General features: G+C 40.5%; 1 protein-coding gene and 1 pseudogene across 1 annotated transcript in view; one reads left to right on the top strand and one right to left on the bottom strand.

The window, feature by feature from the left end:
* Nucleotides 1-22,984, top strand: part of LOC138750907 (KN motif and ankyrin repeat domain-containing protein 1-like) — a 206,804-nt gene that overhangs the window by 13,233 nt on the left and 170,587 nt on the right. The gene's annotated exons all lie outside the window — the stretch shown is intronic.
* Nucleotides 9,725-22,984, bottom strand: part of LOC138750906 (zinc finger MYM-type protein 1-like) — a 34,731-nt pseudogene continuing 21,471 nt past the window's right edge.

Below are 22,984 nucleotides of genomic sequence, written 5' to 3' on the forward strand. Positions count from 1 at the left end.
GCTTCTGGAATGCTAGCTTGCTGTGTAAATGACACACTGACTCCACACTGACTGACAGTTTGGATCACTGTGAATGAGCAAAGCTGACTTGTGCCTGGTCTTCTTTCTGGCAATATTGCGAGATTTTAAAAAAAAAGTAAGACACAAGGTTTGACCTCTAGAAGTACAGAGAGGTGGTACATAAAATAATTGGCAGGAAAATGACATCTAATCCATCAAACCGGTCCTGACATGCATGTAATAAATTTTAATCCAGCTAGCAAGGATAACTCCATTCTGATGAGGTCATTAAAAGGATTTTTTTTCTGGTTTCTCAATGATTACTAAATTTACGAGGGACCTGAAAATAAATGTGCACCTCTGACTCACTGCCTGTGTGGCCTCACAGAGCATTTCATCCAAAATCGCATCCTTGGCTCTTCTCCATAAGTAGGTATTTTGCAGTTAAAATAACTGAACAGAATTCAAGCATAGGAATTCCAGCTTTTTCCTTGTCTAGACATGCTGCAACAAACCGAGATGATATCAGTTAAATGAACAGAGACTGGGGCTGGCCTTTCAAAATTTAGTGACATGTTCTCCTAACAAGGAGCTACAAGAATCAATTTGCATTTGTGAGATGGACCATCGCCTTCCCAAGATCGTGTTATATGGCCACCGTGACAGAGGTGTACCAAAGAAGAGGTACAAGGACTGCCTAAAGAAATCTCTTGGTGCCTGCCACATTGACCTCCGCCAGTGGGCCGATCTCGCCTCAAACCGTGCATCTTGGCGCCTCACAGTTCGGCGGGCAGCAACCTCCTTTGAAGAAGATCGCAGAGCCCACCTCACTGACAAAAGACAAAGGAGGAAAAACCCAACCCCAACCAACCAATTTTCCCCTGCAACCGCTGCAACCGTGTCTGCCTGTCCCGCATCGGACTTGTCAGCCACAAACGAGCCTGCAGCTGACGTGGACATTTACCCCCTCCATAAATCTTCGACCGCAAAGCCAAGCCAAAGAAAAAAGATTAGTAATATGCATTTTAATTCTCAAATGATTTTGTTGCAATTTTTCCAAGCTTACATAAATTCTGGATAAACATCTTGTGATGACTCAGAGTTCAGCCTGAGGAGATTGATTTGATGCGGTGTCCATGTGATTCGGTGGATATGAGCTGGGAAAGGTTTGAAACAATGACACTGGCCTTCACATTTCGATGATTAATTCATGAGGCCCTTTTTGTGATTGCTAAATCCTACAAATAGGAATGAATGGAGCTAACTGATGGCCCAAGCCTCTGAATATGAATGTAACCATCATTTGCAGTCCAGGATGTTGTGGATCAGTGCAGTTGCATCACTCAGTGCGGTAACTCATTGTGTCACCCTCCCTACCGATGGACCTCCTCATGTACCAGACCATGCAGAATCCTTAGTCATGTTTTTTGTATTTAATGTTACTCGTAAATCGTAATTTCCATATATCACTGAATGTAATTGCAATAGTAAAAAGAATTAACAGCTAGAAAAATTAAAATTACTGTATCATACATCTTAAATATTTACGTTTATATAGTTTCAAGGGTTCAAATTGAAAATTCAGTAAGAAAACAATAGAATTCAAAATAACATTTAAGAACTACATCAAAATTATGTTGATCTTAATGTTAAACTTTATTATTACATGAGATACATTAATGGGTTAGGTTTGCATAATAATGGTCCAACTTGTAAACTAAATATATTCATAAATTAAATGATAACATAAAAATAAACAGGAACAAATACACAAGCATGTCTGCACTTAGTGAACCTTCCTGTTTCAGTCTTCAAAGCTGCAAACTTGTGAATCACTTCATCAAAATCAATGCCTTTTGCCAACTCACTTTCAATTGATAATATCGCAAGATCGGAAAGTCTTGACTGTCCCATGGTAAATCGCAAATAGTCCTTTATAAGTATCAGCTTTGAAAAGCTCCTCTCGCATGAAACCGCAGATGCACAGATCTCCAGAATTAATTTTAGGCTGAGTGAAAGGGTTGGGAGCAAAGTCCCATTTAGCTATGAATGTTAATCTTTGGCTTCTTCCAGATCAATCTCTGATGTTTTCAGGTGCCTTCTCAGCCTTAGTATTTCTAGTAAAACCTCACTCTTGGATACCTCATCATTAGAAAGTGGTCACTTTTGGAATGGGTACCTTTGACTTAATTTCAATGGTAGATATGAGACTCTTCCCTCAAACATGCTGTTGCTTCCTGGATGGCTCTTGATCTGATCTGGAGTTCAGAATGAAAGTGATCAATGCACTCAAGCATTGCCCTCTTATTTTCGTCTCTTAGAGTGAGTCCAACATTGCTTACCTGCTCCCCTCCCATCCGCTTCTTGAACCTGGCTCTTCTCGCTACTGCAATTCCATATTTGTCTGATTTTTTTTTTAAAGTGCCTGTTCAATTGCATACTCCACTAAGTAACTGCACTCCTCATGCAGAAAAAGTCTTAGCGCTTCGAGCTTTGTCACCATCTTATTGAGAGTTAAACCCTCAGTCTGCAGGTACTGCTGTGTAAGAATAACTTTTAAAAAAATTTTAATAATTTTTTATTTTTCACTATGAACCATATTAATCAAAATACATGCAAACATTTCCCTCTTGAATATACAGTGTCCTTTTTCCCCCCCTCCTTTCCCTCCCTCCTTCCCAACCCCCTCCCAACCCATTAAACGTTCAACATATACAATAAACCCATTAAAAAATGTCATCACACAATGAGAATAAACAAGAAAATTGTGTCATCTTCTGTTGCACACTGGGTCAGTTCATTTCGTCGTCTTCTCATTCTGCCATTTTAGGGGGTGGAGGTCCGCAGTATGCCCTCTCTGTTGTGTTCCATGTACGGTTCCCAAATTTGTTTGAATACTGTGACTTTATTTTTTAAATTGTTATTTTTTCCAATGGAATACATTTATTCATTTCCATGTACCATTGCTGTACTCTCAGGCTCTCTTCTGATTTCCAGGCTGACATTATACATTTTTTTGCTGCAGCTAAGGCTATCATAATAAATCTTTTTTGCACTTCATCCAGTTTGAGGCCTAATTCTTTACTTCTTATATTGCTTAGAAGAAAGATCTGTGGATTTTTTGATATGTGACCCAACAGTATCAGACAGATGTTTTCGCTGTAAGAAGGAAACAGGAACAACAGTACATGCAATTTGGGCATGTGAGAAAGTGGAAAAGTTTTGGGAAGATCTAAATCAGGTATTAAATAAAATCACGAAAAGAATAACTTCCTGAAGTACATTACACCAAAAGTGCAGGTAGCACAGAAAAGTGAAATCAGACAACAGGCAAAAGACGTTGTGCTGCTCCTCCAGTGTCCAAATTTTCATGTGCATCCAAAGAGCTTCAATTGCCACCACAAACTTATCAAACATTTCTTTAACTGGCTTATTAACTGCATCATAATGAGCACTTCAACATGCTGCTGATAGCCTTTTCACTGACACTCCAGTATAGTCAATTAACACATCCCATTGATTGGTGGAAGCAGCAAAGAAAGAAAACATTGTCTCAAGAGTTCCAAAAAATGCCACACATGATGTATTTTCAGCAAGTAAAAATAGCCGCCTTGTTCTTTCCCTTAAGAGTGGCTTATGGATTCCAGCCATAGTGGTATCATTATTGTAACCTTGAGCAGTCCAGTCCATCTGTACTGCTCTCAATCAACTACATTAGAATGAAAGTTGTGATTAATCTCACAGGTTGCTGGCCCGGATCCAAGGGAGGTACTGAGGGAGATATTTGGGTGTAATAGCCTTTATAGGGATTTCTGAGAGAGAGAGAGAGAGAGTCACAGGTTCAGGGGTGGGATAGATTGTACAATATGTACATACATGCATGCATACAGTGGTAGCACCACATTCACCCCTTCTTTTGAAACAAAGTCCAGCAGGTTGAAGTGATTCAATGTTCGTTACAGGTTCAGCCTGTTTGGTGGTTTTGTCTGTCACTGCGACCATTGTAAGGTTTGCTGTAGTTCAGCTGCTGGTTCCCAGTTGGTGTCTTTTGCGTAAAGTTGTGCCTCCAGTGGCTGGGGTTATTAGGACCATGGCGTTGCTCAGTCTGGGGTTTGGGCACAATTAGTGGGGCCAGTTGGCCAGGGCTACAGTGAGGGAATGTTGATTGGTTGGTCGAGGGGTCCCCTGCAGGTGCCAGGTCTCAGATGGAAGCTGTGTCCTGATGCCCATCCTGGAACTCCACATAAGCGTATTGGAGGTTTGTATGGAGGAGGTGGACCTTCTTGATCAGATGGTCAGTCTTGTGGCATTTGATATGCCTCCGGAGCAGTACAGGCCCAGGGGTAGTCAGCCAGGACGGCAGTGTGGTTCCCGACGGGATAGGAAAAGAGCATTTCATGCAGTGGCACATTAGTAGCGGTACAGAGGAGGGACCTGGTGGAATGGAGCGCCTCAGGGAGGACATCTTGCCACTGGAAGATGGGTAGGCCTTTCGACCTGAGGGTTAGGAGGATCATCTTCCAGATAGCGGTATTCTCCCTTTCTCCCTTGTCGATCTTTCAGGGGTTATAACCTGTGGTCCAGCTTGTGGCTGTGCCGTTGGCCAGCAGGTACTGGCACAGCTTCTCACTCAGACGAGGATCCCCATTCACTAGCAGGAGTATCGAAACAGAGTGTATATGCTGTGCATTGCTTTTATGACTGTAGCTGTGGTCATGTCCAGGCAGGGGATGGTGAAAGGGAAGTGGGAGTATTCATCAGTAATATTCAGGAAGTATACATTTCTGTTGGTGAATGGGAGGGGGCCCTTGAAGTCCATACTCAGCTGTTCAAAGGGGCGGGTAGCTTTGATGAAGTGGGTTTTGCCAATAGAATTGGGGTTTATATTCAGCACAGATTGGGCAGCTCCCTGATATCCTTAACTGAGTAAGGAAGGTTATAGCCTTAACTAAATTGTTGAGCCTGGTGACCTGTGGTGGCAGAGGTTGTTGTGGAGCACTTGGAGGCAGTTCATCTGCTCATTGGCGCATGTCCCCTATGACAGGGCGTCAGGAGGCTCATTGAGTTTCTCGTAGTTGTAGGTGGATGGGTCAATTCTCCACCTTAGGATCTTGTCGTTCTTAAATTTTCCCCACCATTGGTTATTGAATATAAAAGCAACTGCCCATTGGTCAGTCAGCAGGATGAACTGTTTTCCGACCAGGTATTGCCTCTAGTGGTGCACTGCTTCCATTATGGCCTGGGCCTCTTTCACAATGGCTGAGTGCTGAAGTTTCCGGCCCTGAAGGGTTCAGGAAAAGAAAGTCATTGGCCTGCCTGCCTGGTTTGACCGTGACAGCCAGGGAAAAGTCAGATGCATACCTCTGAACCTGGAAGGCGATGGATTCATCTACAACATGCATCGTCACCTCAGGCTTCAGCCGACAGGGGAAACATGGTAGATTTCAACAGGGGTCGGGCTTTGTCTGCATAATTTGGGACCCACTGGGCAGAATACGACAAGAAGCCCAGGCAACTTTTCAGAGTATGGGGCAATGGGAGTTCCAACGGGGCACATGCGGTCAGGGATGGGCCCAATGACACCATTCTCCACCATCCAACTGAGGATGGCCAGCCATGAAGTGCTAAACATGCACTTCTTTTGGTTATATGTTAGGTTGAAGCTTTTGGCCATCTGGAAAAATTCCTGCTGGTCATGGCCGCAGGTGGTCACCTTATCCAGGCAAGGAAATATGGCATTTATCCCGTAGTCATCCTCTATTTGGTCCATCTCCCTCTGGAAGATGAGAGATCCCATTGGTAACCCTGAAGGGGATCCAGAGGAAGTAGTCGAGGCAGCCTTCTGCTTCAAAGGGGGGCTGTCCTCCGGATGGATCAGGAGTTGGTGGTAGGTCAACTTGAGGTCAATGGTTTTTTGTAATTTTTTGTTTATTGCACCATGAACCTTATCAATAACTATATATATATATATATATATATATATATATATATATAATTAAAATAACAACAGTGACATTTCCTTTCCCTTCCCACTTCATCTCTCACAAAATATAAAAACAGAAAGCAAAAAAGTTTATAAATATATAAAATGGAAGAGGGTAGCAAAAAATGAGGAAATGGCTGAGGCATTAAACAAGTATTTTGTGTCGGTCTTCATGGTGGAAGACACGTCCAGCATGCCCAAGTGCGGAGTTAAGGATGCGAATGTTGGGGAGGGCCTTGATAAAATAGTTGTTACAAAGGAAGTAGTGATGGAGAAACTAATGGGACTAAAGCCAGACAAATTACCTGGTCCTGATGATATGCATCCAAGGGTTCTGAAGGAAATGGTAGAAGTTATAGTTGATGCATTGGTGGTCATATAGCAAATTTCCTTGGATTCTGGGCAGGTCCCGGCAGACTGGAAGACAGCAAATGTCACGCCACTTTTTAAGAAGGGATGTCGGCAGAAGACTGGAAATTATCAGCCAATTAGCTTGACGTCTGTAGTTGGAAAAATGCTTGAAGCCATCATTAAAGATGAAAGAGTGAAACTTTTGGAACGCAAGGGTTCAATCAGGCAGATGCAGCATGGTTTTAGAAAGGGAAGATCTTGTTTGACAAACTTGTTAGGATTCTTTGAGGATAATATGGGTGCGGTGGATAGAGGGGAACAGGTTGATGTTGTATATTTGGATTTCCAGAAAGCGTTTGATAAGGTGCCGCACAAGAGACTTCTCAGTAAGTTACAGGAAAGTGGAGTCCGGGGAAGTATATTGGCCTGGATTGAAAATTGGTTGTCTGACAGGAGGCAGAGAGTTGGGATAAATGGGAGTTTTTCAGGTTGGCAGAGAGTGGTAAGTGGGATGCAGCAGGGGTCAGTGTTAGGCCCACAACTGTTCTTCATTTACATTGATGACTTGGAGGAGGGGACAAAATGTGGTGTAGCCAAGTTTGCGGATGACACCAAATTGAGTGGAATGGCAAATTGTAATGAGGATGTGGAGAGTCTGCAGAGTGATATAGTTAAGCTGGATGAGTGGGCAAAGGTCTGGCAGATGGAATACAATGTTAGTAAGTGTGAGGTTATCCACTTTGGCAAGAAAAATAAAAGAGCTGAATATTATTTAAAAGGTGAAAAACTACAGCATGCTGTTGTGGAGAGGGACTTGGGAGTGGTTGTGCATGAATCGCAAAAAGTTAGGTTGCAGGTGCAGCAGGTTATTAAGAAGGCAAATGGAATGTTGGCCTTCATCGCTAGAGGAATTGAATTCAGGAGTAGGGAGGTAATGTGCAACTGTATAAGGTACTGGTGAGACCGCACCTGGAGTACTGTGTCCAGTTCTGGTCTCCATATTTGAGGAAGGATATACTGGCTTTGGAGACGGTCCAGAGGAGGTTTACTAGGTTGTTCCCTGGGATGAAGGGGTTGACTTATGATGAAAGATTAAATCATCTAGGATTGTATTCGCTCAAGATCAGAAGAATGAGAGGAGATCTTATAGAAACATATAGGATTATGAAGGGTATGGATAGGATAGATGTAGGAAGGTTTTTTGAGCTGGCCGGGAAAACTAAAACGAGAGGACGCAGTCTCAAGATTCGGGGGAGTAGATTTAGAACAGAGATGAGGAAAAATAGTTTTTCCCAGAGAGTAGTGAATGTTTGGAATTCTCTAACCAGGGAAGTGGTTGAGGCTGCCTCATTAAACATATTTAAAATTCAGTTAGATAAATTTTTACATGATAGTGGAATTGGGGGATATGGGGAGAAGGCAGGTAGGTGGAGTTATGTCATAAATTAGATCAGCCATGATTGTATTGAATAGGCCATTTTTGCCCTACTCCTGTTCCTACTTCCTATGTTCCTATGTTCCCCCGAGGTCAAAGATTGAGAAGACGTGGAACTGGGTGATCTTGTTGGCCACATCGGTGATGCGGGGGAGTGGGTAGGCGTCCAGCTGAGTGAAAAGGTTTATGGTCTGACAGTAGTCAATGACCATGGAGTGCTTCTCTCCGCTCCTAACAACCACAACTGTGCCAGAAGCCTTTTGACTTCTGCTTTGAAGTCTCTGTGCCTGGGGCTGTATCACCTGCTCTTGGTGGTGACCAGTTTGCAGTCATGGGTGAGGTTCTCGTACAGGAGCGGTGGTGGGAGCTGGAGGGTAGAGAGACCATAGGTTGTGCTCGGAGGTTTTGGTGGGGGGGGGGGGGATATTGGGTGGTTTAAAAAAATTTGCAATTGCAGACTGTGAGTGGGTGGTGTGAGCAGTCAAGCTGCATTTGAATGCTCTTTAGCAGTATGACTGGTGCGCAGAGCTGTAGCAGGATAAGGAGCTTGAAGTTCTTATACTCCATGCCCTCTACTCAGTCAGTGTCATTGCAGCTGTAGATCTCAGCCAAGTGGGATTTGGAGGCCAGGGAGAGTTTACATTTTGCCAGGGTTACCATGAAGGAGTAGAGCTGCACTGTGCCAGGTGAATGAAGCTCTCAGTGTTCCATGTATCAAATAAGCAGTTTGCGACACACCATTTACCTCTGTTCATCATGTTCCTGGCCACTTGATGTGGGCTGGCCTGATCCATGGTAATTGAGGCCAGCATCTGGTCGCTGCTGTAGTGTTGATTCGGGGGTGCATGCTGTGCTACTCCTCGCTGCTGTAAGTGGTGCCATCTTGGTTTGTCACCCACCCCCCCCCCCCCCATGGTCCCGCCAAGCTGTTTCCCATGAATGGAAGTGATGTTGGAGGTGAAGCCGAAAGTGGCGCAGTTCAATATGGTGGCAGCTGCTGCTGAAAGGAATTTGGGATCTATATTCCTTCCTGCAGGCAGAGCATGCAGCGTTTCGGGCCAGTCACTTCCTTCGGGGATGCTTTGTGTGTCCATAGAGTAGCACTTTGAGTGGTCGAAGGCCGTGACTTGGGAACCTGTGTTCCAATATGGCAGTGCCCGAGCTCCCAACGTGGTGGCCACATTCTCTGTTCAGAAGCCCTCTGTGTTCAACTGTGCTTTCTCAAGTGTTTTAGCTAGGTCAACAACTACTTGCAGGCTTTGATCACTCTTTCCCAGGAGTCTCTGTCTGAGATTAGACTTGAACCTAGCCACTCGTGCATCACGTATCAGGCCTTCTAGATGGGCAGCAGCAGAGAATTCTCTGCAGTCGCAGGTTCGCTCTACCTCCCACAGGACTTGCATGTCCTCGTCGACTGACTCACCAGGCACTTGTCTACAACTGCCCAGAAGGAATCTTGCATAGATGACATTCGTTGGGGTCCGATACTGATTCTGCAGGAGCTCCATTGTGGCTGAGTAAGTATTGCAGTCCCTTGTCATCTGTAAGACTTGGTGGCTGACCTGAGAGAAGAGTAGATCTCATTTGACTTCCTCACTCATGTGTCTCATGAAAGTGTTGAGGCAGCACAACCGTTGATTGAATTTGACTGATGCCTCTGAATCTTTAGGGTCATTGTTCAGTTTATCTGCTCGTATTACCTTGTCCATGGCCCAAAAATTGAAAGTGATTAAATTGTAGCGCTATTGATCAACCACATTCATCAGAGTTGGATTAATAGGCTTTAGTCACTATAAGACAACAGCACATCTAACATGTTGCTGGCCCGGTTCCAAGGCAGGTACTGAAGGAGGGGTTTGGACATAACAGCCTTTATAGGGATTTCCAGGAAGGAGGAGTCATGGGTTCAGTGGGTGGGCCAACTTGTACAATACATACGTATGCACATAGAGTGGTTACACCACACCATCACTTTACAGTTTTTTAAGAATGACAGAACTGAGGACAGCAGCTTTATTCCCCTTTAAAGGGAAAAATCTTAATATGTTAACTTTCCTATTGTTTATTTTTACATATCTGATCACTTCATACATCTAGTCTGTATGTGATATGTCAGGTGTGCTGTCGAACAGGATCCCAAAGCATTTTGCAGACATTGTCTATGACAAAATTCTCCTTCACATGATATGCCAGGGCACATAAACTAATTCGAAGTTTTAGATGCAAGTAAGTTTGCATGTGCTCCCTTTTAATCTCATTAGGTGCTCTTTCAGCTTTGGATCATATTTTGAAAGCATCTTGACCATCTCCAGAAAGTTCCCTTTCTTTAATGAAGATCCATCTTCCTTGTGGCCACAGAATGCCAGACTTTGCTTGGCAAGAAACAATGTAATGTCAGGCAATCTGTGCAAGATGTCCCTCCACTTTTTCTCCATTTCCATCAAAGCAGTAGTTTCGTTGTTGAGAGTTTTGTGCAGCCTCCGTCCTGCTACTAAATCTTTCCATTTTTCAAGGCAACGTAGGTTTTCTTTGGATGTCTCATGGTTTTTCAGGCTCAGTTTACACCACTTCTGAAACCCAGTAACAAATTTGGACGTTGTATCTGTAACACTAATGGCAAACAGTCCACAGCAAAAACAGTATAATTTCTCGCTGATGAGTGAGTAAACTATGCATGACTGCAAAATTTTCTCGCCATTTGGCATCACCTTGTAAAACCACTCTTTTGAAAGCTGGTGCACACCTCCCTTTGGTTTTGCATCTTGCCTTGTCACAACACTGAAAGGTCCATCTTTGTTCTGGAAAGAAGCACTAACCCTTTTATAATTTCAACCTGAAAATGATTTAGAAAACTGATATCTCCAGAAAGGAATATCACATAATGTTTGCAAATCTTTCTCCTTAGCATCACTTATTTACAGTATTATGGCTAGAGTCACCTTCAGCACTCTCTCTGCTTCAGATTCTATTTCTACTCCTTGTTCTTCTGCAGAATGCACGATAGCATCAGAAGAATCAGCTTTTTCAATTGGAGACTGATGAACAGTATCTTGTGATGAACCCTGACCATCATCTGTTCTTTTGAAATATTGAAGCATGGATCCAGCAAGTGTTTTGAGTGATTTAATTCTTGCCTCTTTTTTCTTTGGCTGGTATCCACTTGGCTTCTTTGATTTATGCACTCCATGTGGTATGATAGAACCTTTGGCTTGGCTTCGCAGATGAAGATTAATGGAGGGGGTAAATGTCCACGTCAGCTGCAGGCTCGTTTGTGTTGACAAGTCCGATGCGGGACAGGCAGACACGGTTGCAGCGGTTGCAGGGGAAAATTGGTTGGTTGGGGTTGGGTGTTGGGTTTTTCCTCCTTTGCCTTTTGTCAGTGAGGTGGGCTCTGCGCTCTTCTTCAAAGGAGGTTGCTGCCCGCTGAACTGTGAGGCGCCAAGATGCACGGTTTGAGGCGATATCAGCCCACTGGCGGTGGTCAATGTGGCAGGCACCAAGAGATTTCTTTAGGCAGTCCTTGTACCTTTTCTTTGGTGCACCTCTGTCATGGTGGCCAGTGGAGAGCATGTCAAACTGCATGAGTTTTTCAAGCTTTGTTGGGACCAAGGAAAACTGCCTCAGGACCTTCGTGATGCCACCATCATCACCCTGTACAAAAACAAAGGCAAGAAATCAGACTGCTCAAACTACAGGGGAATCACGCTGCTCTCCATTGCAGGCAAAATCTTCACTAGGATTCTCCTAAATAGAATAATACCTAGTGTCGCTGAGAATATTCTCCCAGAATCACAGTGCGGCTTTCGCGCAAACAGAGGAACTACTGACATGGTCTTTGCCCTCAGACAGCTCCAAGAAAAGTGCAGAGAACAAAACAAAGGACTCTACATCACCTTTGTTGACCTCACCAAAGCCTTCGACACCGTGAGCAGGAAAGGGCTTTGGCAAATACTAGAGTGCATCGGATGCCCCCCAAAGTTCCTCAACATGGTTATCCAACTGCAACAAGGTCGGGTCAGATACAACAATGAGCTCTCTGAACAATGGCGTGAAGCAAGGCTGTGTTCTCGCACCAACCCTCTTTTCAATCTTCTTCAGCATGATGCTGAACCAAACCATGAAAGACCTCAACAATGAAGACGCTGTTTACATCCGGTACCGCACGGATGGCAGTCTCTTCAATCTGAGGCGCTTGCAAGCTCACACCAAGACACAAGAGAAACTTGTCCGTGAACTATGATAGAATATCCCTGCACAAAAAAGGCAAATTAGCAATATTTGAAACAATATATATAGTTGTAAAATATAGAATAATATGTGATAAATATAGTTGTAAATTGGTGAAATGTAACATTTCTTCAATTATATGAATACAGCAGTCCCCGGGTTAAAAATAAGTTCTGTTACCTATGTCTGCCTTTAATTTGAATTTGTATTGAACTCAGAACAAGTACTTATTTTGCATCAGTTAGTCAAATGTTTATCTTGGTCTCCATCTATAGACTGTTGTCTTTCTGAAAATTCCAACTCAATCAAAAAAGGAGAATGGTCAGATATTAATCTAGGTTTATAATCCACATCTATCACTCTTGATTGATTTTGAGCAGAAAGCAAAACAAAAATCAATTCTAGACTATGTATCAAACCTATTAGAATAAAAAGAATAATCCCTACCCTTAGGATGCATTCTTCTCCATATATCAATTAAATTACAATCTTTCATTAAAGATAATAATGTTTTAGTTGCCTTTGATTTCACTATATTTCTCAAAGATTTATCTAATACTGGTTATAAGCAAAAGTTGAAATCACCGCCTACCAGAACATTTTCATGAATAAATTTCTGATCATCTAAATTAGGTGCATAAATATTCAATAAAGTCCTTTCTTCAGAAAGTATTTGATAATTTACTATAAGATAACTTCCTGCCGGATCTGTAGTTACATTTTGAATTTTAACTGGTAAATTTTTCTTAACTTAAAATTGCCACTCCCTAGCTTTAGAGTTAAATGTACAAAAAGCTACCTGGCCTACCCAATCTCTTTTCAATTTTAAATGTTCACATTCAGTTAAATGGCTCTCTTATAAAAAAAAGCAACATATACTCCTAATTCCTTAATATATGATAAAACCCTATTTCTTTTTATGGGTCCATTAATCCCATTAATATTAAAACTCAGTATCTTAACTGTTTTGCCCATTATTTTCATCTATAAATTTTAACAAATTACTGTCATACATTCCTGTCCAGGAAAAATTTGCATAAATTAAATTTGTCTCAAGTGTCATCTGCAATCAATAACATTGAATTTATTCAAAGTACAGACATAATGAAAAAGTATTAAACTAACAAATAAAAATAATAATAACCCCCCCCTTCCCTAAAATGCCAGAAAGACTAACATTACCACCCTCCATTGTACGGTTGTGGTCAAACCACGAAAACACATGCAGTCATCAGAAACTGACAAGAACAACCCCCGACTCCTGGAGGAAAGAAAAAATATCATGGCAGCAACAAAGCGAACAGAAGAAAAAAAGAAAGAGGAGAACACAGTCCCAATTCATCAGTAAGTCATTTCAATGTCCTTTTGTACTAATGGTTGAGCCTTGGGCAAATCTTTAACAAAATCTTCCGCCTGGATATAGTTGGTGAAGAAAACATTCTACTGATCTGGCATAAATACTTTCAACATAGCTGGGTAACAGAGCACAAAGCTATAACCATTATCATATAAAGCCTTCTTAACCAGATTAAACTCTTTCCTTTTCTTCGAAAGAGCTTGACTCAAATCTGGATAAAAGAAAATCTTATCACCCTCGTAGTTCAAACGTCCATGTTCTTTAGCTCTTCTCATTGCTAGACCAAGTATCTTCTCTCTATCTTGATAATTCAAAAATCTGATCAATATAGACCGAGGTCTCTGATTTTGTCCCAATTTTGGTTGGAGAGCTCTATGGGCTCTCTCAATCAGAATTCACTCTTCAAAATTATCTTGTCCAAGCATTTCCGGTGTCCAATCTTGGAAAAAAACTAATATAGATCTTGGCCACCTTTACCTTCAGACATTCCAACAATTTTGAGATTTTTCGTTCTACAATAATTTTCCAAAATATTAACCTTCTCCAATAATTTTTCATTCATAGAAACCAAAGCAGTAACAGAGTCTTCATTAACATTTGTTCTTTCTGCAGTACGTTGAACTTCATGGTAATCTTGAATTCTTTCTTCTAATTTAACAAACCTTTGTGAAACATTATTTATTGATTTGGTCAAATCAATTTTGGCTTGTTGTATTTTTTCAGTTAAAAATTTAAAATGATTTTCCATTTTGCTCCCAAGTTTATCAATTTTAATCTCAATTTTATCAATTTTTTGTTAGACTTTGGGTTAAAAAAAATTCTTCTGTGCTTGTATCTTCCTCTTCACTTGCAGAATTATTAAAATAATCTTCTATATCAGGAAAATCATTGTCTTCTTCAACAATTGGAATGCTGGACTGGCCCTTTAAGAGCAGTGAAGATTTTTTTCCTTTCATCCATAGCATGCATGCGCGATTCCTCATGCATGGGCAGACTTACTCTTTCCGATAGCACCATCTTTGCGGAGAGCCACAGGAACGGCTCCGTGAGATAGTCCCTCTCCAGGACTGTCTCCGGCAGCTCCAGGAGAAACCTCAACAGCCGACTTCACAGATAAAGTAGGCCCAGGTTCTTTTTCTTTCCTTCATGTTTTTCTTTGAGTAGTTTTTAAAACATTTTCGTTTCTCAGAGGCATTATGTTCTTGTTGTAGACACTTCGCTTAGTATATAGCATATATTTTACCTTTCTCTGTTATTAAAACACTTAAGAAATACTTCCAAATACAATACAATTTCTATTTGTCTAATATAGTTTACCCCTAACTCTGGGGGTCACCTCCATACAAACTGGTGTTCTTCAGTGGTTTGGAAACTCGCTGGTCTGCCTCTAACCTTAATGCATTGTTCAGTATTTTGGAAACTTGGTTGATGGCAGCTTTGTGCAAGTATTGTACACATACTCTCTTGCGACACTGACTTGACCACACTCAAACCAGAACTTGACAGCATTCTACTTCCGGCCAGCTTATTGGTTCATGAGTACGAGTTGTTCATAAATTGAATGTTTTTAACCTGAGGACTGTCTTTACTAACAATAAAATTGTTTTGTAAAATCTTTCTACATTGAATTATTAGTAACTGAGTGGAAGCCTTTTTTTGATTTTTCACCTTTTCCTTCAATTAGTACTTCATTCTCAAACAAGTTTATTGATGGAGGTTTACAAATATTAATTACCACAATATTGTAGCTAAAACACCAGAAAATTTGACAAAATCGGTGACTTTCAAAACACCAGCAGCAATGAAAACAACATCTTGCGCTTGTAGTGCGTGCAGGCAAACCATGTGATTCAAAGTGTCATTGTAATTGGGTAATAATGACAGCTCTGACCAGAGCATATTAGAAGGTTCAAAAAGTAAATTAACATAGAGTTTTAGCCTTATAGGTATATTGATACATACAAGCTTGGCTTACGAAAAATGTTTGTGTTGCATCCCCCTCTTCCCCCCACCCCCCCCAGTGATGCCAGTGGATAAGTGCACAGGCAAACTGAAGCCAGAGATGAACAGAGCAGTGTGTGAGATCATTTGCTTTGCCACTTTGTCATTGAACCTGGCAGTGGAGCTATGACTTGCTGCCACTCACTGCATCTCAAGTTTTGAACCTGGGGCACAAGGCAATGAGGACAGGTATAGGAGCAGCAATCACCTGAATTGCAACCCCAACCACACGACAAGTGCTTGTTTGTTTAAATTATTAAAACAGCAACTTAATCTGCTTTTAATTTGACATTTTTTATTCATAAGTTTGGAGGCACAGGTATTGTTTGCAAGACCATCATTTACTCTCTATTCCCAATTGCCCCCAAATACAGTGGTGAGCCACGCTTTGACTAAATTTCTCCGGATGAAGGAAATCCCACAGTACTGTGGGGAAGAGAATGCCAGGATTTTTTTTAGTGATTGGGGCATTGACTGGCATATGTGTGTTACTTTTACCTGATTACTTACACTTGCTGATTGCAAACATGGGTGTTTTGATCATGAGAATCTATTGGAGCTTTAACCTCTCAGCGCAGGGATGCTTGACGTGATTGTAACTGCCAGTCTTTAGCCTCTTTTCAACGGGCATCCCAGTTAATTGGCTGTGCAGTGTCTACGGATAGGAATCTCTTTCTGGCGTTTCCACTGGCCCACCCTTATCTGGGACACTAATTGTTCTTCCACTGAACATACTCATCGCTGGGGATCGGAGTGAAATGGGTGCCTTTATGCTGTCTCTTTTCCACTGGTTTTATCAGCATGCTGGTGTCAGCAAATGCTGGGGATATGAGTAGGGGTAAAGATGGTTGATCCCTGGCGTGAAATGACATCATTTGATGCTAGCATTCTGACAAAGTCTTTTTCCACTGGACCCTACCCTATTAAATTTCCAGTTAATTCTTGGGGCAGGGTCCCCGTGGAAAAGGGGCTTCTAACTTCCACTTTCCTAGAATTCAGTCATTTAATTCATGTTTCATTAAAAAAAAGTGAGTAAATGCTGATTCAAGTTATTGTCATGTAATAAAGGCAGTGCAATATTACATGGAGTTTGTGGCAGACAGATTCGCCATTGGCAGAAATTGCCCGAAACACTTCTTAGAGTCAGAAAAACGGAAGCAGAAGAGAGTTTCTCGGTCAGTGAATGTCCGTGGATTTGCCTCCAGCGCTTCCGCAGCCACATAGGGGCCAGTCCAAACCATCAGCAGCCCAAGCTCCATATCTGAACCTCTGGCACAATCAAGAAATCTTCAGTGTTCTTGGCTTCTTCACACATCCCAGTTCTGATACCTGGGACCCCTTCAGCCTGTCTTGATCCAGTCTCCAGCTGTCTGCTGGAGAATCCCTCAACCACAGCGGCCAGCAGCCCAGAGGCTGCATGGGTTCCTCGTCTCGAGTTGCCAACAGTACCACCTGTGTTTTTCTTCATTTGCAGAATCCCTCACTGGTTCACAACTGTGGCCACCGTCTCGTGGATCGCCTTCTCTGCTTCTCCTTCTCAAACGGGGGAGGGCGTGGTCTCCCCGTTTTCTGGTGACCTGTGCCAGTCCTCTGCTTCCCCATAGTCTATGACCCCTCATGAGTGCTGCCGATCATTGGCACTGCTGCCTTGGGCGTAAACCCCACAGATCTAATATCTTTAAATAAAACCACCATCACCTACATTGGGTGATTGGAGTGCTGTGGCTCTGCTCTCTGTTCCTTGCGAGTCTGTGGCAGAGCCGCCGTTGCGGTAGCCCCATCAGCACTGCCAATTTTCAAATTATAGACAAATCAAAAACACTTGATAGTACTATTAACAGCATTCTTTGAAATATTGCTGCCAATTGATAGATTTTGGACAGTAGTTAACTGGAAGGAATCTTAGTTTATACCAGAGTAAACTTGCCCATTGTAAAATTGACACCCCTCTATCAAAAGAGCAAGATTAGACATGTGGTTAGTTCTGGTTTCCAGGTCTTCAGTACAACAGCAGTGGAATGAATTGAACTGGCTTCTATATTATGAGGATTTGTACAAGGACACCAAATAAATCATTCACTTAATATTTCTAGCTGAAAATAGTTGCTTTTTTTCCCCCACACTGCTCTCACTCTATTTGAGAGTGAGAGTTTGTTTTAAGGCCTCTCTTATTGGCTATCTATGCAACTTGCAACTAGATGTGGCAAGAATGTAGAGCAGAGAGCTTTGATCAGCTCTATATTTTGCATGCTCTTCTATACTTGTAGCTTTGCCAAGTTAGAAACCCTCTATTTATCTAGTGTCTTATGCTACTCCCACAGTTCTCCTGCAATCAACAAAAGACTTCTCTGCAGATCAAGCTCAGTCTTTATCCAACATCCCCAGGATGAATTACTAGTACATGCTTTGTGACTAATGGTAGATTGAGGAATATGGCTGGCGTGAGAGTAGATTGCTGGCATGCAAATTTCTGCTGGTAGTGTAATACATCTTGTGGATGACCCAATCAGACTGCCAGATGTGCCATGGGTCTAATGTATTTAAGACAATGGTAGTGCGCTTCATAGTACAAGGGGTTTGCTGATATAAAGGTGACACTTATTTTCCAAGGATTGTGGACACTTCTACTGATGCTATCCTGCATGGATATATCGAAAGTAAGTGCAGTGGTGACTAGGAGAACAGATGACTTTATCACTCACTATATACAGCTGGTCTCTGCATTCAGGGAATGGCCAGTTCACTTAGTTGTAGCACTCAAGAACCCCCTTAGTCTTGCATATTGAAATAACCCACCAGAATATGTTATTTACTACTTGTTTCACAAATATTTAAATGTATATCCATGCAGCTCTAAGAGCCCACACCACCTTGTAGGGTAATTCTTGGGGGCAAGGTGGGGGAGGGCCAACTTGTCTGAACCTTCTGAAAAAGGCCATGTGGCAGATCACAGCTGTCGGTCTGTTTGGGTTATGTCCAGAGTGTTAGGGACAATGATGTTTGAGAAAAGTTTAAATTAGATTTGTAGAGAAAACTTTTATTTGTATTTCCCTTGCCGGGCGAACATCATTGTGGGAAGTATTATGTTGAATTTGATAATAGTTGCCACGTCATCTCAATATTAAGTGTTACAGGCCCAGAAGACCCCAAAACCCAGCAGCAATAGATATTCACCAAGACAAATGGTTACTTAAAAGTTGATGTTAATTATCTTTAAACATGAAAACAGGATCAAATTTTTACATTACCATTAACTTACTTAACCTAACTTAACCCCCTTCTAATTCTAAGCGCACGTGTATGTAATGTGTGTGTAAGTTTAACAAAGTTCTTTGATTCACAGTCCAATCTCACCTCACTCCTCCAAGTTCACTGGTATTAGGCAATTCTTATACTGTGCACAGAATTTAACATTTATAAAGTTCACTGGGCTTTGGTTCTTGAAAGGTAAATGGCTACTGCTCAGGACGGTTCTTGTCGATTTTCAGAGAGAGATTTGTTGTTCGCTCGATACAAACTGATTCCTTTTATTCAGCCACGTCAGTGTCTTGCTGAAGAAACTTGCTCCATCTGGGTTTTCCAGCTGCTAACCTTTGTTTCAGGTCACCATAGAGTTCCTTATTGTTTCTCTTATTTCAAATGAAACATTAGGCAGCCAGTCCTCTCCTCTTGTATGGACCACAAGGGCTTTGACCAGGCTGACCTAAGAACTCACAACCTGTCTTCAAAATGGAGTTTTTCCACAAGCTTGCCAACTTGTCCTGTCCCAGTCTCAGCTGCTACTGTAGAACTGAATTCCGCCTCCCTCTCACAGAGAAATAGCCTTTTTGACTCTTCTTTGCTTGACCCTCTTAGAACAGAAACCTGCACTCAGACAGACTGCGGCTCCGAACCTAATCCTCCGAGTTCTTTCATCTGTTGCTTTTCAAAACAACAATCAATTAGTGAAGCCTCAATAGTGTTTGTATGTGACCTACACTTAAAAAAAAAACCTGCCACAATTTATCTCCTTTAAAACATATCTAGATACAATATAAAATACAACATAATCTGTCACATAAGAAGGGCTTTCTTCCATCAGCATGGAAAGATACTTTCATCAGCTTCCCTCTACCAGGGCAATACTGTATATGAGAGAAGCATGCTTCAAGCAAATGATATCCATGTTGCTCTCTCAAGGCTTCAGAAGTTGAATAGAAGTAAAAATGAACCAATAGTGTAAAGATGAGTAATCCACCCTGGTTTAACTTGGCATCTACATAATGAGGAAGAGTTGCAAAGAGCTGAGCAGTTTCTTCAAAAGCAGTGGTTGAAAACAATCCAAGTTGCCAGCATACTACTGATTCCACAAGATAAGGACAACATGACTCTAAAATTACAATTAAAGATGATTAAAAGAAATTTAGCTGAATTACATCAAAGTTGCAGTATTCTCAGTTCTTGAACTTTAACTTTCAAGCTGAATATTATGAATTGAGCTTTTGACATTTATCAGTTCTCACACAAAAACAGATGTGTTAACATTGGCATGGTTAGGCAAATGACTAACAAAACATTCTGAATTAATTGAGTCATGTTCTTAAAAACAATATTTTATTGAGTTTAATAAAAACATATACACATGATCTAGTGAATTACCTAAATGATATACATAACATACATAAATTTTAAATAAAAAACATAGCTATTATTCATTTCTTAACTTAATCTTATCCAAAACATTAATTCTAGGATTGGATTGAATTAAAAGTTGACACATTCTTCATAATATATCAAAGATAATATAGAAAATAAAGAAATATTTACCACAGTAAATGGAAAGAAACAAAAGCCTGACAAAATATGTATTTTTTTAAAGTAAAATTCTCTTATTTAAAAAAGGGAATTTATACTTCTCAGATATTAACTTTATCTTCTGTAATATGTATATTCACTGTTTACAATTTTCAATTAAACTTGCATCTATCTAATATGTCTCTTTAAAAAAGATTTTAAAAAAGAAAATAACCTCTTATAATCAAAGTCATGTTCTGATTGGCAATTTGAAGCGAGTGTTGTGCCACAAGTACAGGTTCAACGATTCAGCTAATTAATGACTGATGTAAGAACCAAGTGTACACCAGCCAACCTCATTGCTGATACAAAAATTGGTGAGTTGCCAAGTTGTTACGACAGCTGTGAACCTCCAAGTGAGATAGATAAAGTGAATGGGTAAGAAGCTGCCAAATGGAATGTAATGAGGAGAAATATAGGATTGTCTACTTTAGAAGGAAGAATGAGAAAGCAAATTATTACTTAAACACAGGAAGACTACTCCAGAAAATGATCTGGGAATTAGAGTGCATCGAATGCAGGTGAACCAAATAATTAGGAAGATAATGGAGTGTTTATCTCTGCAGCAAGTGGGATTGAAATATAAAAGGATGGAAATATTGATGGAACCTTAAAAAGGAACTGAGACTACATCTGTTTTCAGTTTTGGTCTCGATATTTAACAGAAGGATGAGTTTGGATTGGAGGCATTTCTGAAAGGGTTCTCCAGCTTGATTTCTGAGATGATAGGGATGACATATGAAACAAATGACAATGAATGCTGAAAGAATGTTTCACTTTGTGTGGATATCTAGAAATCCAGAGGGGATGGTGTGGCAGTGTCAGAAAAAGTAACTTCCTATTTCAAGTGTAGTTAAGGAGGCGTTTCATCTTGCATCTTTGAATTCTCTGTCAGAGCTGTGGCAAGGAAAGGTGTCTGTCATTAAATGTATTCAAGGAAGTGGTTGTCAGGCATTGAAATTCAAGTGAATAGAACGTGAGGGAACAGGAATGTGGCATTGAAATTTAAAAAAATGAATTGCCCCTGATCCCATTCAATGGTGAAAGGAAGCTTTAGGAATTGGGGAGAATAAAAGCTTAATATTACTCTTGCATCATTTTAAAATTTAGGAGCTGATGTAAATGTTTGGTTTCTCCAGTTTAAGGGTTTTCTAGACAGCTGTTAGTTATTTTGTGAATGGCTGAAAGGAGCTCATAAATATTTCAAGGAAGATTGTTAAAATATCCTCATTAAAACCTAAATACAAAACAAAGTTTGATGTAGAAGTTCAAAGATATCCCAAATAGATCTGGGTGGTCTGAGAATTTCTTGGGAGTTTTTCTTTAATGGATTTTAAACTGCAAATGGGCTTAAAGTGCTTGAATGTTTTATGAGTTGACCTCCTCATATCGGAGAATTGCAACCTTACTAGTATTTTCTGGAATGTATTGCCATCCCTGTTTGTTTATTCCAGCAGCAAACTTCAAGACCCAGGTTGATTTTTGGAATAATTCCTAAAGTACAAAGTAAATTAATTAAACAGTATTTATCCCCTATCATTGCTGATAACTTGCGTACTTTTCTGTTGTTCAGACGTGATTTTAAACTGTTATCCTTACCTCTGTTTAGAAGCAAATCAATTTCCACAATGATAACCAAGTCTGAGCAGAAAAACAGCATGTGATGTGAACAGTAAACAGGACGGCTGAGATTACATTGAGATTAAAAATGGCAGTTTTTGGTTCTGAAGAAAGTGGATTAAAACTAATTGACAGTTTTCATAAAGTTTCCATTGAAGTAAACGCTGATTAATTTTGTTTGAGATCAGAGATGCTTTGTTGAAAATATTCACCTAATGAAGAAGTTATGAAATGTTGAAAGCAAAATGTTGATTTTATTTTTAAACAAGAAATCTAAACTCTTTGAGTTGGCTTTTGTGGTACTCTCAATCGCGAGCATTTATGATGCTCTTTTTAATACAAGGTATTGCATGCAAAATTTGGCAAGAACAGTAATCAGGCTAAATTTTATGAGATATTTAACTTGGCAAAAGTCACCATTTGTTTGCAAAGAATATCTAATTCCCAGCTGCAGTTTAGTAGAACATAAAAGAAAGGTGGAAAATATTCTTTTTTTGTATATTTCATTTAAATTCCATACATGCAATAACTAAACTAATTATTATAATACTACAGATATCAAAAAAGAAGATATTGATGACATATATGCAATCTTTGGATTGCAATGAGCAATGTGATCCAGCAAAGGAGAATCTCTCAGGGCAAGATGGATAAGAAGGGTATCATTACAAATTCAATCCCATTATTTCAATGTATGGGCACCAAATTTATAAAAACATAGGGTATTTATTCCTTAAATTATGTGATTTTTTTTTTCCTAAAGGAATACAACTTTGAATTTCAGCATGCCACCTTGGCATAGTTAGACATATCTGATTTCCATGTAATTGCAATAGATCTGCAAATGATTGGTTGATATATTTATCATACCCTAGAAATTCTTTAGGGCCATTAGAAAATTTGTGGAATCAATATGGAGAAATTTTTGGTTACAAAGTTAAGTTGGATAAAAGTGAGATATTACCAATATCAGATGAGGATTATTCAGATTGTAAGCAGTTTACGATGTTTAGATGGTCTAATAAAATTAAATATTTGGGGGGCGTGGTGGAATGGCATAGGAAGGAGACGTGTAATTCCACCTCTCCCCAGTTGAACTGTTTAATACCTGAATTGAAAAGTTTAAAAAAAAACAAAGTTTCTGAAGGTGTCTGAAGATTGAAGATAGACAATGGCT

This window comes from Narcine bancroftii, unplaced genomic scaffold (assembly GCF_036971445.1).
Source record: "Narcine bancroftii isolate sNarBan1 unplaced genomic scaffold, sNarBan1.hap1 Scaffold_302, whole genome shotgun sequence".
Classification (NCBI taxonomy): domain Eukaryota; kingdom Metazoa; phylum Chordata; class Chondrichthyes; order Torpediniformes; family Narcinidae; genus Narcine; species Narcine bancroftii.